Genomic DNA, 18,622 nt, shown 5'->3' with positions numbered 1-18,622 from the left:
GGGGAACAAATAGACAATCAAGAAGCATTTATTTAGTGCTGGTTGTGCATAAAACATAATACCAGGTTCTAGGGAATATAAAGGTAAGAAACTCAACAATCCCTAACCTCGAGGAGTTTATATTCTTCTGCTAGTAGGAGAGTGATGAAAGAAAGAAGGAAGAAAGAAAGAAAGAAAGAAAAGAAAGAAAGAAAGAAAAGAAAGAAAGAAAGAAAGAAAAGAGAAGAAAGAAAGAAAGAAAGAAAGACAAGAAAGAAAGAAAGAAAGAAAGAAAGAAAGAAAGAAGAAGGAAGAGAAGGAAGGAAGGAAGGAAGGAAGGAAGGAAGGAAGGAAGGAGAAGGAAGGAAGGAAGAGAAGGAAGGAGAAGGAAGAGAAAGAGAAAGAGAAAGAAAGAGAAAGAGAGAGAGAGAAAGAAAGAAAAGAGAAGAAAGAAAGGAAAGAAGAAAGAAAGAAAGAGAGAGGAAGAAAGAAAGAAAGAAAGAAAGAAAGAAAGAAAGAAAGAAAGAAAGAAAGAAAAAAGAAAGAAAGAAAGAAAGAAAGAAAGAAAGAAAGAAAGAAAGAAAGAAAGAAAGAAAGAAAGAAAGAAAGAAAGAAGAAAGAAAGAAAGAAAGAAAGAAAGAGAAAGAAAGAAAGAAAGAAAGAAAGAAAGAAAGGGAGGGAGGGAGGGAGGGAGGGAGGGAGGGAGGGAGGAGGAAGGAAGGAGGAAGGAAGGAAGGAAGAGGAAAGGAAGGAAGGAAGAAAGGAAGGAAGAAAGGAAGGAAGAAAGAAAGAAAGAGAAAGAAAGAAAGGAAGGAAGAAAGAAGGAAGAAGGAAGGAAGGAAGGAAGGACAGGAAGGAAGTGAAGAGAAGGAAGAAAGGAAGAAGAAGAAAGAAGAAAGAAGAAGAAAGAAAGAAAGGAAGGGAAGGAAGGAAGAAGGAAGGAAGGAAGGAAGGAAGGAAGGAAGGAAGGAAGGAAGGAAGGAAGAAAGAAAGGAAGAAAGAAAGGAAGGAAGGAAGGAAGGAAGGAAGGAAGGAAGGAAGGAAGGAAGAAGAAAGAAAGGAAAGAAAGGAAAGAAAGAAAGAAAGGAAGGAAGGAAGGAAGGAAGGAAGGAAGGAAGGAAGGAAGGAAGGAAGGGAGGAAGGAAGGAAGGAAGGAAGGAAAGAAGAGAGACGAGAAAGAGAAAGAAAGAAAGAGAGAAAGGAAAGAAAGAAAGGAAAAGAGAGAGGAAGAAAGAAAGAAAGAAAGGAAGGAAGGAAGGAAGGAAGGAAGGAAGGAAGGAAGGAAGGAAGGAAGGAAGAAAGGAAAGCAGGAAGGCAGGAAGGCAGGAAGGCAGGAAGACACGAAGGAAGGAGGGAAGTCATTTTGGGGTGGAACACTTACAATTGAGTGGGATTGTATCAGTAAAGGACTCCTGTAGCAATGGTGCTTGAACAGAGCCCTGGAGGGAGCTAGAGATCCTAAGTGGTTAACATGAAGAGGGAGAGTACTCCAATGATGCAGATTCAGGGTGTCAGCTGGCGAAAAGACTGAGAAGAGGTGGGAGATGTAATATCATATTTAGGGGAACATCAAGTGAACTTAGTTTAGTTTTCCTGTGGGTACAAAATAATGGTTTCTTGTCTTTTGCCCCACCTCAGGTCCTCTTTTGCACCAGTAGCTCCTCTGTAATGGCCTCTTGTGACAAATATAGTTGATATATTTCCCCCATCAACACTGGACTACTAGTTTCCATTCGTTCTCAAGTTCAGCCTGTTCTCTGGAAATAGAATGAGGCTGTTGGGCTCTCAGGAAGTGGCTGTGCTTTGCAATCAATGAGTCATGAAGTAGGGGAGTAGGAGAGAGGCCACTAAAGGCCCCCCTGAGTGTGTTGGGAAACCCCATCCAAGAACCCAAATGCCACAAATATACCCAGTGGAGAAGTGTGATCTCGGCCAGCCTCATGCACCCTGTTGTGTTGTCTCATGACCATAAAAGTGTGGATTTAAAAATTTTAAAGTCTTCAAATGAAATATACAAAGGTTGATTATTTAGCAGTTTATCAACTCCAACCTCTTGTGACTGAGGGAGCAGCCAATAAAACAATGTAAAACGGGCTGGAAAATGACTTTCTGCCATTTCATTGTAACTTTAAAGAGGGCTAAAGCACGTCTTTCAAAGGCTTCTGGCTAGTTTTATTGTTTGAACCCCAGGGGGTTGGGGCGTCCATGGTTTGGTTTGGTTTTTTTCTTTCTTCATTCTACAGCTGATCCTGCTTTGGAACCCGTACCATTCCCACTGGGAGTTGGAGACAACTGTTTCCAGCATGGTTTCTGTGGAAGCTGAAAGCCCCTGGTATTTGGGGATTCTCAGTTACTGAGAACAGACAGTGGGACAAGTCATAGGTGACCTCCTAAACATTCTCAGGTAGTCAATTAGCATTCATTAATCAACAGACATGGTACAAGGACTGGGGATCCAGAGGGAAAAATAAAAATAGACCTTGCCCCTTAAGCACCTTACATTCTACTGGGCTTGGGAATAAGTGTGCAGATAAGAGGACTCTGTTTATCTAGCTAGCTAGCTGTCTGTCTATCATCTAATATTTACCTGGCTGTCAACTGTTTTTTTCATTATCAGTTTCTTTTATCAATCATCCATCTCTCTCTCCCCCCCTTTTTGTATCATCTGTCATCTGTTTCTTTTATCTAACATTTATCGTTTAATCACCTATTTCTATTATCAACCATCTATGAATTTATCATTATCTATTACTTCATTTCCCTGTCAATTATCCTTGTTCATTACAGGGTATTTATACGTTTTAGCTTGATTGATGTAAACCCATCTCAAAATATTTCCTGAAGACCCAAGAAATGCTCACTTGATCCAGCTTTCTGTCGTTCTCCACCTCCCTCCATGTGAAGGCAGCCTTTCCTCCCCATTTCTGCTGTTTAGTTCCACTTCATTCCTTATCTTGTCCCATTCTCCTATAAATTTCCTTTAGAAAGGGAGCATATTTGCTTGCATTTGTATACTCAGCACCTCAGACAGGGTCAGGCACATAATAGTGCTTAATAAATGCTTTGTCCACATACGTTTGTCTGTTTTCTGTCCATCTATCTCTCTGTCATCTATCTGCAAAATAAATATAAGGTGCTTTTGCTTTTACTTTTCAAGTAACAAGGTTTTTTTCCTTGTTATTGTTTGTTTTTTAATTAACCTGTCCTTTCTACTACTTGTGCCCCCAACAAATTAACACAAAACAAAAAACAAATCTTTCAAGGTACATCTCTGTAGTTTGACAAAAAGTTAAATTCCCTTATCAGTCACTTTAGAAAATGTTGGTCTCTTTCTGCAATTTTAAGTTCATTGCTAAGTAACTTTGGAGGAAGGGCACTGATAATAAGCCCAGAGATCATGAAAACCCTCCTTCAGGAGAGACTTGGACTAAACCCTGGAGGAAGCTAAGGATTCTAAGAGGCTGTGGTGAAGAGGGAGATCATTCCAGACAGGAGAGACAGCCAATGCAAAGCACATAGATTGGGGATGGAATATCACATATGGGGAACAGTTTGGTTGGAACAGAGAGTCTGTGGAGGCAATCCGCAATAAGCCTGGGAAAGGAGCCTGGAGCCAGGTTGTCAAAAACTTGAAATGCCAAAAAGAGGAGTTTGTATTTTAACCTAGAGGTAGAAGTGAGCCACTGGAACTTCTTGAGGAGGGTTTTGCAGAGCCTTTGATCTAGGGTCAAAAAGTCGCAGGTTCAAATCTCAACCCTGCCATTTGTAAGTTTTGTGACCTTCAGCAAGGCAGTAAAACACTCTGTTTTTAATTCCTTTTCTTAAAAAAATAAAGACATATCTCTACTACCTATCGAATTGAGCTGTAAAGATTGGGTTTAAACATGTGAAAATTCCCTGTCAACTACAAAGCATTAGGTAAAATGGAAGTTATCTCCTTTGGATGAGATAGCTAGGTAGCAAAGTAATGCATTGCCTCTCTACTCAGGAGTAATTAAAATTTTTAGCATTCATATAATACTTTAAGTTTGAAAAGTATTTTATAAATATTCTTCATTTAATCCTCATGATAACCCCAATAAGTAGGTTACATTATCATCTCGTTTTATAAATGAAGAAACTGAGGCAGACAAAGATTCAGGGATTTGCTCAGGGTCTCACAACTGATAAAGTGCCTGAGGCAGGATTTGAATTCAACTTCAAATTCGGCCTTTTATTCATTGGTTCTTGTCCTGCATGACTCCATCTGGGATTTTCTTGGCAAAGACACTGGAGTGATTTTGCCATTTCCTTCTCCAACTCATTTTATGGATGAGGAAACTGAGACAAACAGGGTCAAATGACTTGCCCAGGGTCACAAGGCTAGTAAGAGTCTGAGGTCTGATTTGAAGTCAGGAAGAGGAGTCTTTCTGATTCCCAATCTGGCACTGTACTCACTGTGCCACCTAGCTGCCCCTGTCCTGCTGCACCACCCAGCTAACATTTATGCAGCTCTCTAAACAGCAGAGAAATCAACCTGGAAAGAGGAGAAATATCATGGGCTCCATGTAATGGAGCCAACTTTCAAAACCTGCACGGAAGAAAAGAGATTTTGATTCTTAAAACAATGAAACAAAAATCTCAAAAGCATCCATAACGATTTCGTGACAGTATGATTTCATTGACAGGCAGGACCAGAGTAAACCCTCAGTAATTTACAGTAATGAGAGGCAGACCCCTTGCAATGCAACTCAAGCTTTGACTATTGAACTGATTGTCTGTTGTTGAAATGTGTGAAACACCTCCAGGCTGGTATTATACCCGCAGTCCCCAGTAACACAGAATGCATTTTGTTCTTTCATTGTGTCAAGTTAGGTGTGCTTTAATTATTTATGGTAATACTTAATAGAATATTAGTAAGTGTCCTATAGTGCAGCACGTAAAAGTAATGAAGTCTTAGTAATAGAAATCCACGAAAGAGCTCTCAGCTATTAAATCTTTACTGAAAAGTGAAGGGAGACTCTTGGCCTCTTAGTGAGAATTGTGGGTTTGCAGATTAAGGAAGTGAGAATTAGCAAAGTTTTCCTGAATTATATAGATGGGGCAAAAAAGAAAAAAAAAGAAAAAAAATTGATGGATGACAATGAATACCTTTAAGTCGCCTGCACCTTTTCTGTGGATTTCTTTGTCGATTTTGGACTGTTTAATGATCTCAGCTAGTTTTATGCATGAAAGCACTCTTTTTTCGTTATACTTTTATTTTTATTTCTAACTCCCACAAAACATATTCTGTCTCCAGATTATTAAGAATAATTTGGGCAAGTGAAGCGAGTTTTTCCCCCCTTTCATTTAAATTAATCTTTCTGATGGCTATGGATGAAATTATAATCATTTCCTGGGGAAAAACAAGATTAATGTTTTAAAAGTGGCAGAAGAGTTGGCTTCATATATTAGCTGTTGGTATATTTTTACATAGGTCTTTGCTTAAAGCTTCCTGCTCTATACTCCAGAAAGAAAATGTAGAGATCCAGTGAAGTACATGTCTGCCAGACACAGCCATGGCCAATCCTCAGCCCACAAAAGAAAGAAAGAAGTTTGAAAAAAACACCCTCTTAGTAGCCAGAGTCTTTGTTCTTTTACCGTGTAAGAATGTTTGCCTGGTCCCATTGTTTGGATAATTGAAAATGCTTCCCAATTCTTTTCTGCTTTTCTTTCCATACCATATCTTCTCTGGCTTTGAATATCTCCTCCTTCATTTCCTTCCAATTTTCTTCCCTCGCTCTAACCTCTTCACAACTCATCTACCATTCTCTTTCTAACTCTTTCTGGCATGATTCTTTGCTTCCCATCTGTCCTTTTCCTTCCCCAATCAGTTTTATGATTTTTTTTACCCCCTCCCTTCGTTTTATAATACACTCATGGAAGGATGAACTATTTTCTTGAGGTGGGCCTGGGGTCCTGATGCTAACTCTGTAATAATAAGACCTGTATCAAGAGCCTGTAACCATTGAAATCACAGCCAACCTTATTTCTGAGACTTACATTCTTGCTGTAAGTTCATTAGGGATGGAATGAAAAATCTCTGCCCTGTAGCAAGAACAAGCATGAACAAGAATGCTTTTCATTGTTTTGATTTTAAAAGAAAAAGAAATCCAAACGTTTCATTCCAACAAAAAACGAAAGGAAAAAAAAGGTGTAGTGTCTATTTGAAAGATGAATGTCTAAGGCAACCTTGCAAACAAGAACCAAAAATTACCAGCCCACACACATAATTTGCCAGCCTCACTTATTCCGTGGAGATGCATTATAAATAAAATTAAGGGAATAAACCATTTTTACTATTCACCACAAGTTAAGTAATTGTGAGTCATTATATACAAATAGGTAAGTAGTAATTTCCAAAGCTAATGTCAAGATTGATTGTATTACAGCACATGTTATATATTACATCCAAACATACCCCATACGCCTTTAGATCAAAGAATGCCTAAAGTACAAAAATGCTTGGTTACTTATCTCTTAGCAGTTCTGTCCTTCTATGTACTCTAGTGCCCACTAAGAAATCTCAGAAATTCACTCATACAATTTGTTCCCTTTTATTCAGCAACTCTGATCTTCTTTTCCAAGTTTATGGTGCATTATTTCTCTTTACAACATCTACATTCCAAACAAATTGATAATCTTGTTGCTCCTCTATTTCTTATTCCCATGCCTTAAACAGAAACATCTCTTTTTCTCCATGCGAGGAATACAATTCCTCTTCACTGCTGTCTCTTGTATCTCATGTCCTTCAAAGTTCATCTCAAATGTCTCCTCATAAAAAGAAGCTAATAGCTCCACTCATAATTCCATAATGTTAACCCTGTATTTTTTTCTGTATATAATTATCTTCTCAATAGAATGTAAAGTCCTTGAGGGCAGAGATTGTTTCATTTCTGTTTTTGGATTCCTAGTGCCTGGCACATAGTAGGAACTTTCCTTCACCAATTGTTTGGAAACACACTAGTCAAGATATGTCATTGTCTGTCCCATTCCCCCCCCCCAAAAAAAGAGAAACTTTATTAAGACAAGACATACAATTCCATCTAATGTCAGCAACCCCCTACACAATCCCCAAAGCCACTTAATCTCAAAGAAAATGTTCTTCTTAGGGGATTTCTTACTTGCTATGTGGTCCACTGTTGGTAAATCACCTACCATATCATGTGGGCCTCTTTATAACCTTATGATGTGTATCTACTTTATAGTCCTCTATTAATAAGAGGTCTCATTATGGGATCAACCAACCAATAAGCATTTATTGAGTGCCTGCTATATGTCAGGTACTGTTGTGAGATCCATTCACTGAACTCTCTTCAAATACAGTCCAACTTCCACATTTTGTGGACAGGGATGTTATAACAGCAAGCAACCTAGCACACCCAGGATGGCTGGATAGCATAGGCTCTTTGATCAGCTTTATAAAGGAAAGACAGTGGGGTGGAGTCAAGATGATGGTGTAGCAGCATGGACTAGCTATAGCTCTCCCCTCAAACCCAGCCAAATACCTGTAAAAAATGACTAAATAAATTCTGGAACTGCAGAACCCAAAGAATGACAGATTGAAGCAAATCTCCATCCCAAGACAGCCTGGAAATTCAATGGGAAATGTCTATTGTGCAGGGCTGGGACAAGAGCACAGTCCAGTGTGGGTCTCGCTGGCACAGACAGGACCTGAGCAGACCTTGTGGAACTAAATCTCTGTTACCTGTGGTGGTTTCCAAACTTCATAACTCCAAAACAACAAGTGCAAATTGGCAGGTAAATGGAAAAAGTTAGTGGGAACTGTGTGAGAGAGAAGAGTGGTCATGCCCCAGCCCCAGGGTGGTGGAGGCTGTGGAGAAACATGGCAGCAGCAAGGTCAGTGGCAACTACTGTTTCTGGAACTCTAGGCCCACAGATTGTGGGGGAATAAAGCGGCTGACAGTACACCACCTACCCTCACTGGAAGAAGAGAACTACCTTGACAAAGAGCTCAAAAGTCAAGTAAATAGTTGGGGAAATGAGCAAAAACCAGAAAAAGAATCAGATTAGAATCTTACTTTGGTGACAAGAAAGATCAAAACATACAACCAGTAGGAGACAACAAAGTAAAAGCTCCTACATCCAAAGCCTCCAAGAAAACTATGACTTGGTCTCAGGATATAGAAGAGCTGAAAAAGAATTTTGAAAATCAAGTAAGAGAAAAATTACTCAAGTAGAGTAAAAATTGGAAAAAGAAATGAGAGTGATGTAAGAAAATCATGAAAAACAAGTCAATTGATTGCTAAAGGAGAAACAAAAAAAAATGCTGAAGAAAATAATACATTAAAAAATAGACTAACCCAAATGGCAAAAGAGATCCAAAAAGTCAATGAGGAGAACAATGCTCTAAAAGGCAGAATTGGCCAGATGGAAAAGGAGGTCCAAAAGCTCACTGAAGAAAATAATTTCTTAAAGATAAGAATGGAGCAGATGGAAGTTAATGACTTTATGAAACATCAAGAAATTATAAAACAAAGCCAAAGGAATGAAAAAGTGGCAGAGAATGTGAAATATTTCATTGGAAAAACAACTGATCTGGAAAACAGATCCAGGAGGGACAATTTAAAGATTACTGGACTACCTGAAAGTCATGATCAAAAAAAAGAGCCTAGACATTATTTTTCAAGAAATTATCAAGGAAAACTTCCCTGATATTCTAGAGCCAAAGGGTAAAATAGAAAGAATACACTGATAGCCTTCTGAAAGAGATCCCAAAAGGAAAACTTCTAGGAATATTGTAGTCAAATTCTAGAGCTCCCAGGTTAAGGAGAAAATATTGTAAGCAGCCAGAAAGAAACAATTCGAGTATTGTGGAAATGCAATCAGGACAATACAAGATCTAGCAGCTTCTGCATTAAGGGATCGAAGGACTTAGAATATGATATTACAGAGCTCAAAGGAGCTAGGATTAAGACCAAGAATCACCTGTCCAGCAAAACTGAGTATAATACTTCAGAGGAAAAAATGGTCATTCAATGAAATAGAGGGCTCTCAAGTATTCTTGATGAAAAAACCAAAGCTGAATAGAAAATTTGATTTTCAAACACAAGAATCAAGAGAAGAATGAAAAGGTAAACAGGAAAGAGAATCATAAGGGACTTACTAAAGTTGAATTGTTTACATTCCTACATGGAAAGATCATATTTGTAACTCTTGAGACTTTTCTCAGTATTAGGTCAGTTGGAGGGATTATATACATATAGACAGAGGGCACAGGGTGAGTTGAATAGGTAGGGATGACATATAAAAAATAAAATTAAGGGATGAGAGGAATATATTGAGAGAAGAAAGGGAGAAATAAATGGGGCAAATTATCTCACATAGAAGAGGCAAGAAAAAGCTTTTTCTATGGAGGGAAAGGGGGGGAAGTGAGAGGGAAAGAGTGAACCTTACTCTCATTGCATTTGGCTTAAAGAAGGAATAACATGCACACTCAATTTGGTATGAAAATCTATCCAACACTACAGGAAAGTAGGGAGGAAGGGAATAAGTATGGTGGAGGGAGGATGATAGAAGGGTGAGCAAATGGGAAGAGAGGGTAATTAGAAGTAAGCACTTTTGAGGAGAGATAGAGTCAAAAGAGAGAATAGCATAAATGGTGGGACAGGATAAGATGGAGGGAAATATAGTTGGTCTTTCACAATATGACTGCTATGGAAGTGTTTTGCATAACTACACATGTATAACCTATATTGAATTGCTTGCCTTGTCAGTGGAGATGGATAAGGAGGGAAGAAGGGAGAGAATTTGGAACTCAAAGTTTTAAAAATGAATGTTAAAAATTGTTTTTACATGCAACTGAGAAAAAGAAATACACCAATGGGGTATAGAAATCTGTCTTACCCTACAAGAAAATAGAGGGGATGGGGATAAGAGAAGGAAGGGGTGTGATAGAAAGGAGTGCATATTGGGGGAAGTGGTAAACAAAATGAACACTGTTTTCAGGTGAGAGGATGGGACATATGGGGAGAAAATTTGGAACTCAAAATCTTGTGGAAGCAAATGCTGAAAACTAAAAATAAATAAATTTCAAATAAAATAATGAAGGAAAGGCAGCTTCAAAGGGGTTAACAATACTTCTTCAATTAAACATATATAAGTCATTCACTAGTTCAGGGGAAAGATTAGCACCCTGAATGTGGAGAAAATACAAATAGGGAAAATATAAGCAGAGAAATTAGCACAAAGATCTACGTACAGGGCTCCAACTGTCTGACAAAGTAATACAACCGCCTACATACACCACAGAAAAAGGGAGCACCAACATCTGAGTAGTAGCTCTTAACAAATGGCTACTCAGAGTCCCATCCAAGGAATCAAAAAGTCCTTCTCATAAGCAAAATCCCCAAAGCAAAACACAAATCTTAGTTTTCAACTAATAGGCTCAGAACCAGGAGGCATCATAATCCATGTAACTCAGCACAGCTGTGAACTACCAGGGTTCAAAGGAGATTGAGCTTTCAGATGTTTTCACTAAGGCTGGAAAACTGAACTCTAAAAAGAAAACAACAAAAATTTCATTTTACTTGCTATTACAGATGCCAACATGTGATAATAATGATCACTGCCTTTGCTCCATATAGTAATAATAACTAGAATCTGTATAGTGCTTTAAGATTTGCAAAGTGTTTTTACATGTATTATCTTATTTTATCCTCACTATAATCCTGTGAGGTAGATGCAATATTATTATCCCCATCTAAGGAATGAGGAAACTACAGCCCATAGAAGGTAACGACTTGCCCAGGGTCATACAGATAGTAAATACTTAAGGCAAAAATCAAACTCAGGTCTTCCTGACATCAAGTCTCCCATTCAATCCAATGTGACACCTGGCTTGATGCATAGTTTACTCACCACTAGCACAGTGACCATCCTTTTCTCTGGCATCCTCCCTAAATTAATGGATGCTAGAAGATTGCCTTCTGACAATAACACAAAATTTTTTTCTCCATTTCATGGTTAGCATATTGCCTGGCACATAATAAGAACTTAATAGATGTTTGTTGACTGATTCACTTACTGCCTTTTTTTAGAAAGGTCTTTTTTAGAGAATCATAGAATAAGAGTGAAAGGGAGATTCAACACAACCAATATCTAAATAAGAATTCCTGTCCAATATGCTTGATATGGACTTGCACAGACTTTGTTTGGAGACTTCCAGTGACAGGTAGCCCTCTGTCTTGGAAGACCGTTCCATTTTGTCAGAAAGTTCTGCCATTGTCTATGCTGCTAGGTAGTACCATAGTTCATAGAGCACTGTGCCTGGAGTCAGGAAGATTCATCCAACTGAGCTCAAATCTGACCTCAGACACTTACTAGCTGTGTTACCCTGGGTGAGTCACTTAACCCTGCTTGCCTCAATTTCCTCATCTGTAAAATGAGCTGGAGAATGAAATGGTAAACCCCTCTAGTATCTTTGCTAAGAAGACCCCAAATAGGGTCACAAAGAGTTGGCTCAGGAACAAAACTTCCTATTGCTTTCCATTAAGCCATTTCCTCTTGGCTTCTTTGATCCACTCTTCCAACTTCTGCCCTCTGAGGGGGTCATTCAAAAAAAGTCCAATCCTTTCTCATGTGACAACACATCAAATTCATCTCTCACTTCCCCACTTTTTCCCTTCCCAAGTAGTCTCTTTCCTAGGCTAAATATATGATACTACACACACACACACACACACACACACACACACACACACACACATATATATATGTGTATATATATATATATATATATATGTATATGTATTTGTATATAAAACTTCATTCAATCAGTCCTCATACATCCTGGCCTTGAGGTGCTTTACCAGCCTTCAGATAAGTGTTCAACATCCAGCTCTCCAAAATAAAAAAAAAAGAAATGTTCACATGACACACTTTAATCTTAAATTAAGCTGCATTATTAACATTTTCTCCAACACTTCACATTTAGACAATCAACAAAACAATAAATCAGTCCCTGATTTGTAGCATTGCTGATTTCTGAGATATAAACATGCACACTGAAAATTTACCAATCAGCTTTTGCAAGCCAGATAGGCCCACCTTCTGTGTACTTCACTCCACCTCTACCTATCTCTGCTCTAGCATTCCCTATATTTCTTCTCATTTTTTTCCTTCTCCACCCCTCTTTCTCCAACTTTCCCTTTGTCTGGCCCCTCTACATTCCCTTTCACTCATCTCATTTTCAGTCCTGGGAAATAGGAAAGAACAATTTGACCTATTTTTTCATATGGAAAAGCAGTCACAGAATTTAGTTGAGCTGGTCAGTTTCAGAGATCCAGGTTCATAAGCTCCCAACTCTTAGGAATGTGTTTACAAGTGTTAAGGATCCTCCTCTTGAGCGATGACTATTGGCTCTTGAAACACCATAGGAAGAAAGAAGTTGCTGAAATTTTGTCAGTCAGTATATTACTCTTAACTACAGTTTCCCTCCCAGGGATGACGATGATGATGATGATGATGATGATGATGATGATGATGATGATGATGATGATGAGTGTGTATATAACACTTAATATGTGCAGTGTAAAAATATTATGTCATTTGATCTTTATAACAACCCTGGATGGTAGGTGCTGTTATTATCCCCATTTTACCAATGAGGAAAGAGAGGCAAAAAGAAGTTAGGTGATTTACCAGCATCATATAGCTAGTAAGTCTTTGAGGCTAGATTTGAACTCAGGTCTTCCTTGCTCCAGCCTAGAGCTCTATTCACCATGAAAACTAGCTGCCTAAGAGATGTTAAATGGATTATCTTTCTGATTATGTTATGAATAGGGAGCTTCAAACTCTGTCATGGGAAGTCTATTCACATACTAAAGTCACATTCACTATTAAAAGATGAAAATAGATCTCTACTGCACCATAGATGATGACTATGGAGGTGGAAGGGCATATGGATCTGCCCATGTCACTTCTCTACTCACAAAGAATCAGTAGTTCCCTTTTGGCTCAAGAATAAATTTTAAAATCCTAAGCCTGCTATTTCAATATAGCTCCACAATATGGCTCCCACATTCTTCTCCATTCTTATTTCATGGTATTTCCCTTCACATGACACATTTTTGCATTCCAAGTGGCCCGTTGGCTGTTCTCCATAAACTCTGAAATCACATCTCTAGGCCTTTGCATAGGTGGTCTGTCAGGTCTGGAATGCCTTCCCTCCTCATCACAGCCTCATTGAGGTCCTAGCTGCCTTCAAAGTACAGGCTCTCCTTCACTAGGTCTTTTGTGATCCCTTCCTTCATACTCCCTTAAATCAAATGAGGTAGCATTTGTAAAGTACTAACACAGTACCTGGCATATTGTTTGGTCATTTTTAGTCATGTCTGAGTCTTTGTAGCCCCCTTTGAGATTTTCTTGGCAAAGATACTGGAATGGTTTGCTATTTCTTCTCTGGCTTATTTTATGAATTGAAAAACCAAGGCAAACAGGGTTAAGTGACTTGCTCAAGTTTACACAGCTAGTGAGTGTCTGAGGTTAGATTTGAACTCGTCTTCCTGACTCCAGGCATGGTGCACTATTCCCTGTGCCATCTATCCCCCCACCTGGCATATAATAGATGCTTAATAAATGCTTCTTTCCCCTCTTAAAGTCAATTAGCATTATTTTGTGCATGTGCATGCAAGTGTGTCCATATATATATATATACATATATATATGTATATATATATATGCATACATGTACATACATATTTACTTATCTGGATATATTTTGTGACTCTTCAGTAGAATATAACTTCCTTGAGATCAAGGTCAGTTTAATTTTTATGTTTATAACCCAGCACTTGGCATAGTGCCTTGCACACAGCTGGTAGTCAATAAATTGAATTGAAGGGAATGGACGTGAATTGATGTGAAGTGAGAACCAAATAAAATAAAATAAAGAGAAAAAAACAAGGAAGCTGAACATTGTTATTGTTGTCGTTTGTCCTTCCTTCTTGGAGAGGACCATGACATTAAGAAGGAGAAGCCATGACTTGCAAGTGACTTGGATTAAAGTGAGGGAGGGCTGTGCAAACTCATCAGCCTCACTTTCTCCCCCAGAACTATATGGGTCCAGAGGCAAGATCTAAATCAGGATGGCTGGAGGTATGATCTGGTATGATCTAGTATTTGGTTTGCTGTTGGAAAACTGTCCTGGTTTGGTCATTTACTACCTTTGTGACCTTCAGGAAATCACCTTTATGGGTCTAATTTTCTCTAACTGTAAAATGAGGTAGTGGGATCCAAGTGCTCTGTCACTAAATCTCTAGTTTTATACAAATGCCTCCATTTTGTTTTGTTTCGTTTTGTTTTGGGAAACATAATTTGCAGCAGTTTTCTCTTAAAGCACTTATATCAGTGCTCTAAGGTCGTGTGACTACTTGCCAACTACTCAGAAGAACCCCCTGCCTGGCCTCATTCCTTTAACTCAATAAGTTATTACAGTAATACCAGAGTTAATGGTTTTTGGAAAGGCGATATCTATCTGCATCTGAGTGTACACATTTTGAACTAAATATTGAGAAATCGCAGGTATGTAATGCAAAGCCTGGGTGTGCCTGCCTGTAGAAAATAGCTCATTAGGATTAATCTTTTACAGGGTGACTAATGCAAAGGGAATGAAGCACTTTCCTCTTTGGAGAGAAGGCCAGGTTTTGTCAAAGCTTTCAAATGGGTTTCACTGGAATGCAGCTGGTCACTTCTGCAGTCTCTGCCCAAACACAAGGAGTTTTAAAAAAACATACCTTGATTTTTTTTTTAACCTCTGTACACTGTAATAAATTCTTGAGAAATCAGGGGGCAGAATAATCCAGGCAGAAGAATGAATACCGAAATGCATGCCCAGGTGGGCAGAAGTGTGTTGAGCTACCATCCAGTATTTTGTCAAAAGCCTTAGGAGCAACCATGTCTCATTATGATGGATTCTAAGTCAGAGCTCTGCCAGATTTGTGCGCATGTGTGTGGGCATGCATGTGTGTGTATGTAAGTGTGTGTGCATGTGTGTATATATGTAAGTATGTGTGTGTGCATGTGTGTATATGTAAGTGTGTGTGTGTGTGTGTGTTTGAAGAAATGTCATTCTGGAGGGAGGCATGTGTTACTTCACATCCTAGGCAAGTTTCCCCTTGACTTTTTTGGGTGAAAGGAGTTATGTGATCCACGGCCATTGTTTGCTAAGATAGTAGAGACCAAAGTGACAGAATGCAGAGGCGCCATTCTGTTAAGAGTCCTCTCCAGACTTTTTTACATGGAATATTACTTATTGCTGACGTTCACCTAAGACAATAAGACTGTTCTGTACAAATGCTTCAGTCAGCTAATAGCAGTCAAATTCTTTTCAATGGTCTGTAATTGTTAGTCCCCATAAAAAGAAAAAATATAAATTGCTGCTTTATCAATAAAACCATACAGAACTGAATACCTACACAAAGACATTTTCTGTCTAATTTATGGCATTTCATCATGTTGGACTGCATTCCAAGTAATTTACCTTGGCAGTTGTCGCTTCAGATTGAAAATCTTTGTATTTTTCTTGCCTTCATCAAATAAAATGGGTTTTTGTTCAACTCAGAGTCCATATAGTCGATAATTTGTCTGGCTGGGTAAGGTTATTAGCAGTTTAAGCAATAAACCCATTTGGATTTTCAAAGAGAGTTAACAGAAACAGGAGATTTCTATGATGATCTCTTAAAAATTACAATGTAACACACAAAAGTGAGTTTTAAGGAACAGGGTTTTGCCTACAGCAATAAAACCAGGGAAATTCAAACTCAAACTCCCTCGATTAATTTCCCGGGATTAGGTAGGTATTGCGGCCAATGAAGGATACATTTTACAAGGCTGAGAGGTCAGTTCAATTCAGAAAAGCAGCCAAAAATGTGCACTATCTTTAGTTTCTGCAGTTTTGACAGGGTAAGAGGGAAATCAACGGTCTTAGGGGAACCTCCAGTTAGTCCAGGGAAATAATAATAATAGTAAGTTTAAAGAATGTCTTAATAATCGAGGCATAAGGATTCTGAACCTCTGGTTTCAAAGATGAACAAGGCTTCTGTTAGAATGTAAACACCTGCAGGGCAGGGACTGTTTTGCTTTTGCATTTCTATCAGCAGACCTTGCTTTTTGAGAATACAAGTTATTTCATTCTTTATATTTCTATCCCCAGTGCCTAGTACAGTGCCTGGTATATAGTGGGCACTTAATAAATGCTTCTTTAATTAGCACCATCATTATATATTATATTATTACATGTTTAATTATCATTATTTTATTAGTGTAATAGATGATTATTTAATAACACAGTGATCAGCGTAGAGAGGGTATAGAAAAAATGCTTACAGATTAATTTATTGAAGCATGGCGTCGTCTAAAGGGGACAACAGTCAAGAGACTGAGATTTGAGTTCTAGCTCTTCCACTCCCTAGCTGTGTGACCTTGGTCAAGTCACCTAATTTCTCTGACTTCCAATTTCTTCATCTATAACATGAGAATAAATATTCTCACTCTGTTTCATAGGATTATTTCAAGGATCAATTGGGTTACATAAACAAAGCATTGCATTTTATCTACCTTTTATTTATTTTCATTATAGAATCATAGTACATTAAAGTACGGAGGGACTTTGGAGATCATCAAATTCTTCCCCTTCCCCTTGTTAGTGAACTTGCTGAAGGTCATGTAGCTAGGAAAGGGAAGAGCTGTGATGTGGACGTTGATCACTCCTGCACAACGGCAAAGCTAGAACTGGAATTTGTGACTGACTTCCAGGTCAATACTTTATCTTGAATATTACCTATTTTCTTCATATTGGATAAGAGACCAGTTTTTAATGCATATTTCTGTTTTGCATTTTTTAAAGCTGGTGAAAATGTTTTAGGGTAGAAAAACTTAATGGCCAGGACATTCAGAAAGTGATTATTCCCTGGATTTTACTTTTTAAAGCTAACATGACATAATAGAATGAGCAGCAGAATTGTAGTCCAAAGGATCTGGGTTCCAGTCTTACTCTGAGAATTAAATTTACAACTGTTTTAAGTACCTATGTGATGAGTCACCCACACTGTGGAGGGATGGGTAGTCAATAGCTAGTCCAAGGATTCTACAAGTTTCCTCACAACATGAAGAAGACTGGAGGAGGTCCTATAACTCATGGGTTAAATCCACTGTACAAACTCACAGGAGAACACAAGTAAGAGCCATACAGAATGGGCAAGAATGCATGGGGTGTGATCTTCATTATTGAACTATGCCCATGATATTCAGATCATGGATCCATTAATTAGTATTTTAGAAGCTGTGTAAAGCATAGTCCTAGTTTCTGGGGATACTAACTATGGGACAATGGGAACATCATTTAGTGTTTGTCAGTCTTAGTTTCCTTATATAGCCATGGGACCCAAGGTAAAAGCTGTAAGGCACATCAGAGACCATCTAATGCAAGGATTCTTGTACTGGGATCTCTAAACTTTAAATATATATTTGATAACTATATTTTAAAATAATTGGTTTTGTTTATAATCCTGTGTATTTTATGTATCTGAAAACATTCTTAGAGGGGTTCATGACATTAAAAAAAGGTTTAGAATCTTTATTTAGTCCTATTATCTAATTTTCATATGAGAAATAGAAGCCCCAAGAGGTTTAATGACTTTTCTAGGATCACAAAACCAGTATACATTTGAAGCAATATTTGAACTCAGGTCTTCCTGACTCCCAGTCCAGTATGCTCTCTACTATATAACTCTGCCTCTCAGTGATCTACTACTGAAGTTCTGAACTCACACCAACATACATTCAGTCTTAAGGGCTTAACAGTAATGAACTATAACTTATTTTTCCCCAACTAAATAATTAATCTGGGAATCTCCGAATTTAGTTCACTTGTTGTTGTTTTTTTTTAAATCAGTTCTTCCAGTATCAGTCAAGGCAACCAATAAGCATTCTGAACATACACACATAATTTTTTTTAATAGACATAAATGGAACTTGGATCTGGACTCAGTTCTAAAGAACATGCTCATGACATCAATAGGGAAGTCCCTGCTTATTCATTGGAGGTGTGGTGAAACTCCCTGTTGTTCCCACTTCTCCCTTTCCACTGAATTCTTGCCTTATCTTTGTCTGCAGCCCTTGAACACTGGTACCACCCAACTGGATTCCCACAACCCTTGTGGCTCCCTCTTTAGCTCAGGAAGCTTCAGGCACTGGTTTGACAATCAAAGCTACTGTTCCTTGTCAATCTAAGTCAAGGATGGCTCTGTAGTGTGCATGTAAATGGAGAAGGTCTTCACAGTGGCAGCCATAACCTCTCATTGCAACTGCTCAGATATGTTCAGCCTGAATCCTTTTGGTGGCAGAAGAGTCTTTTTAAGCTCTATTTAAAATGGGGATAATGATACTCACATGGTCTACTCCACAGTATCATAAGGAGGAAAGTGCTTTGTGAACCATGAAGTGTGATATAAATGCTAACTTTTATATTATTTTCGTTTCACTGTTAATCAAGTTGGACAGTACCACCTGTCTTGCATGATCTCAGAATCTGAGGCTCTTTTATAAACAAGTTCGTAAATTACTTTGAGATTCTTTTAGGATACCTTATCTCCTAGTTATATCA

Source organism: Notamacropus eugenii, chromosome 2, assembly GCF_028372415.1.
Source record: "Notamacropus eugenii isolate mMacEug1 chromosome 2, mMacEug1.pri_v2, whole genome shotgun sequence".
Lineage (NCBI taxonomy): Eukaryota > Metazoa > Chordata > Mammalia > Diprotodontia > Macropodidae > Notamacropus > Notamacropus eugenii.
Note: the sequence above shows the minus strand (reverse complement) of the source record.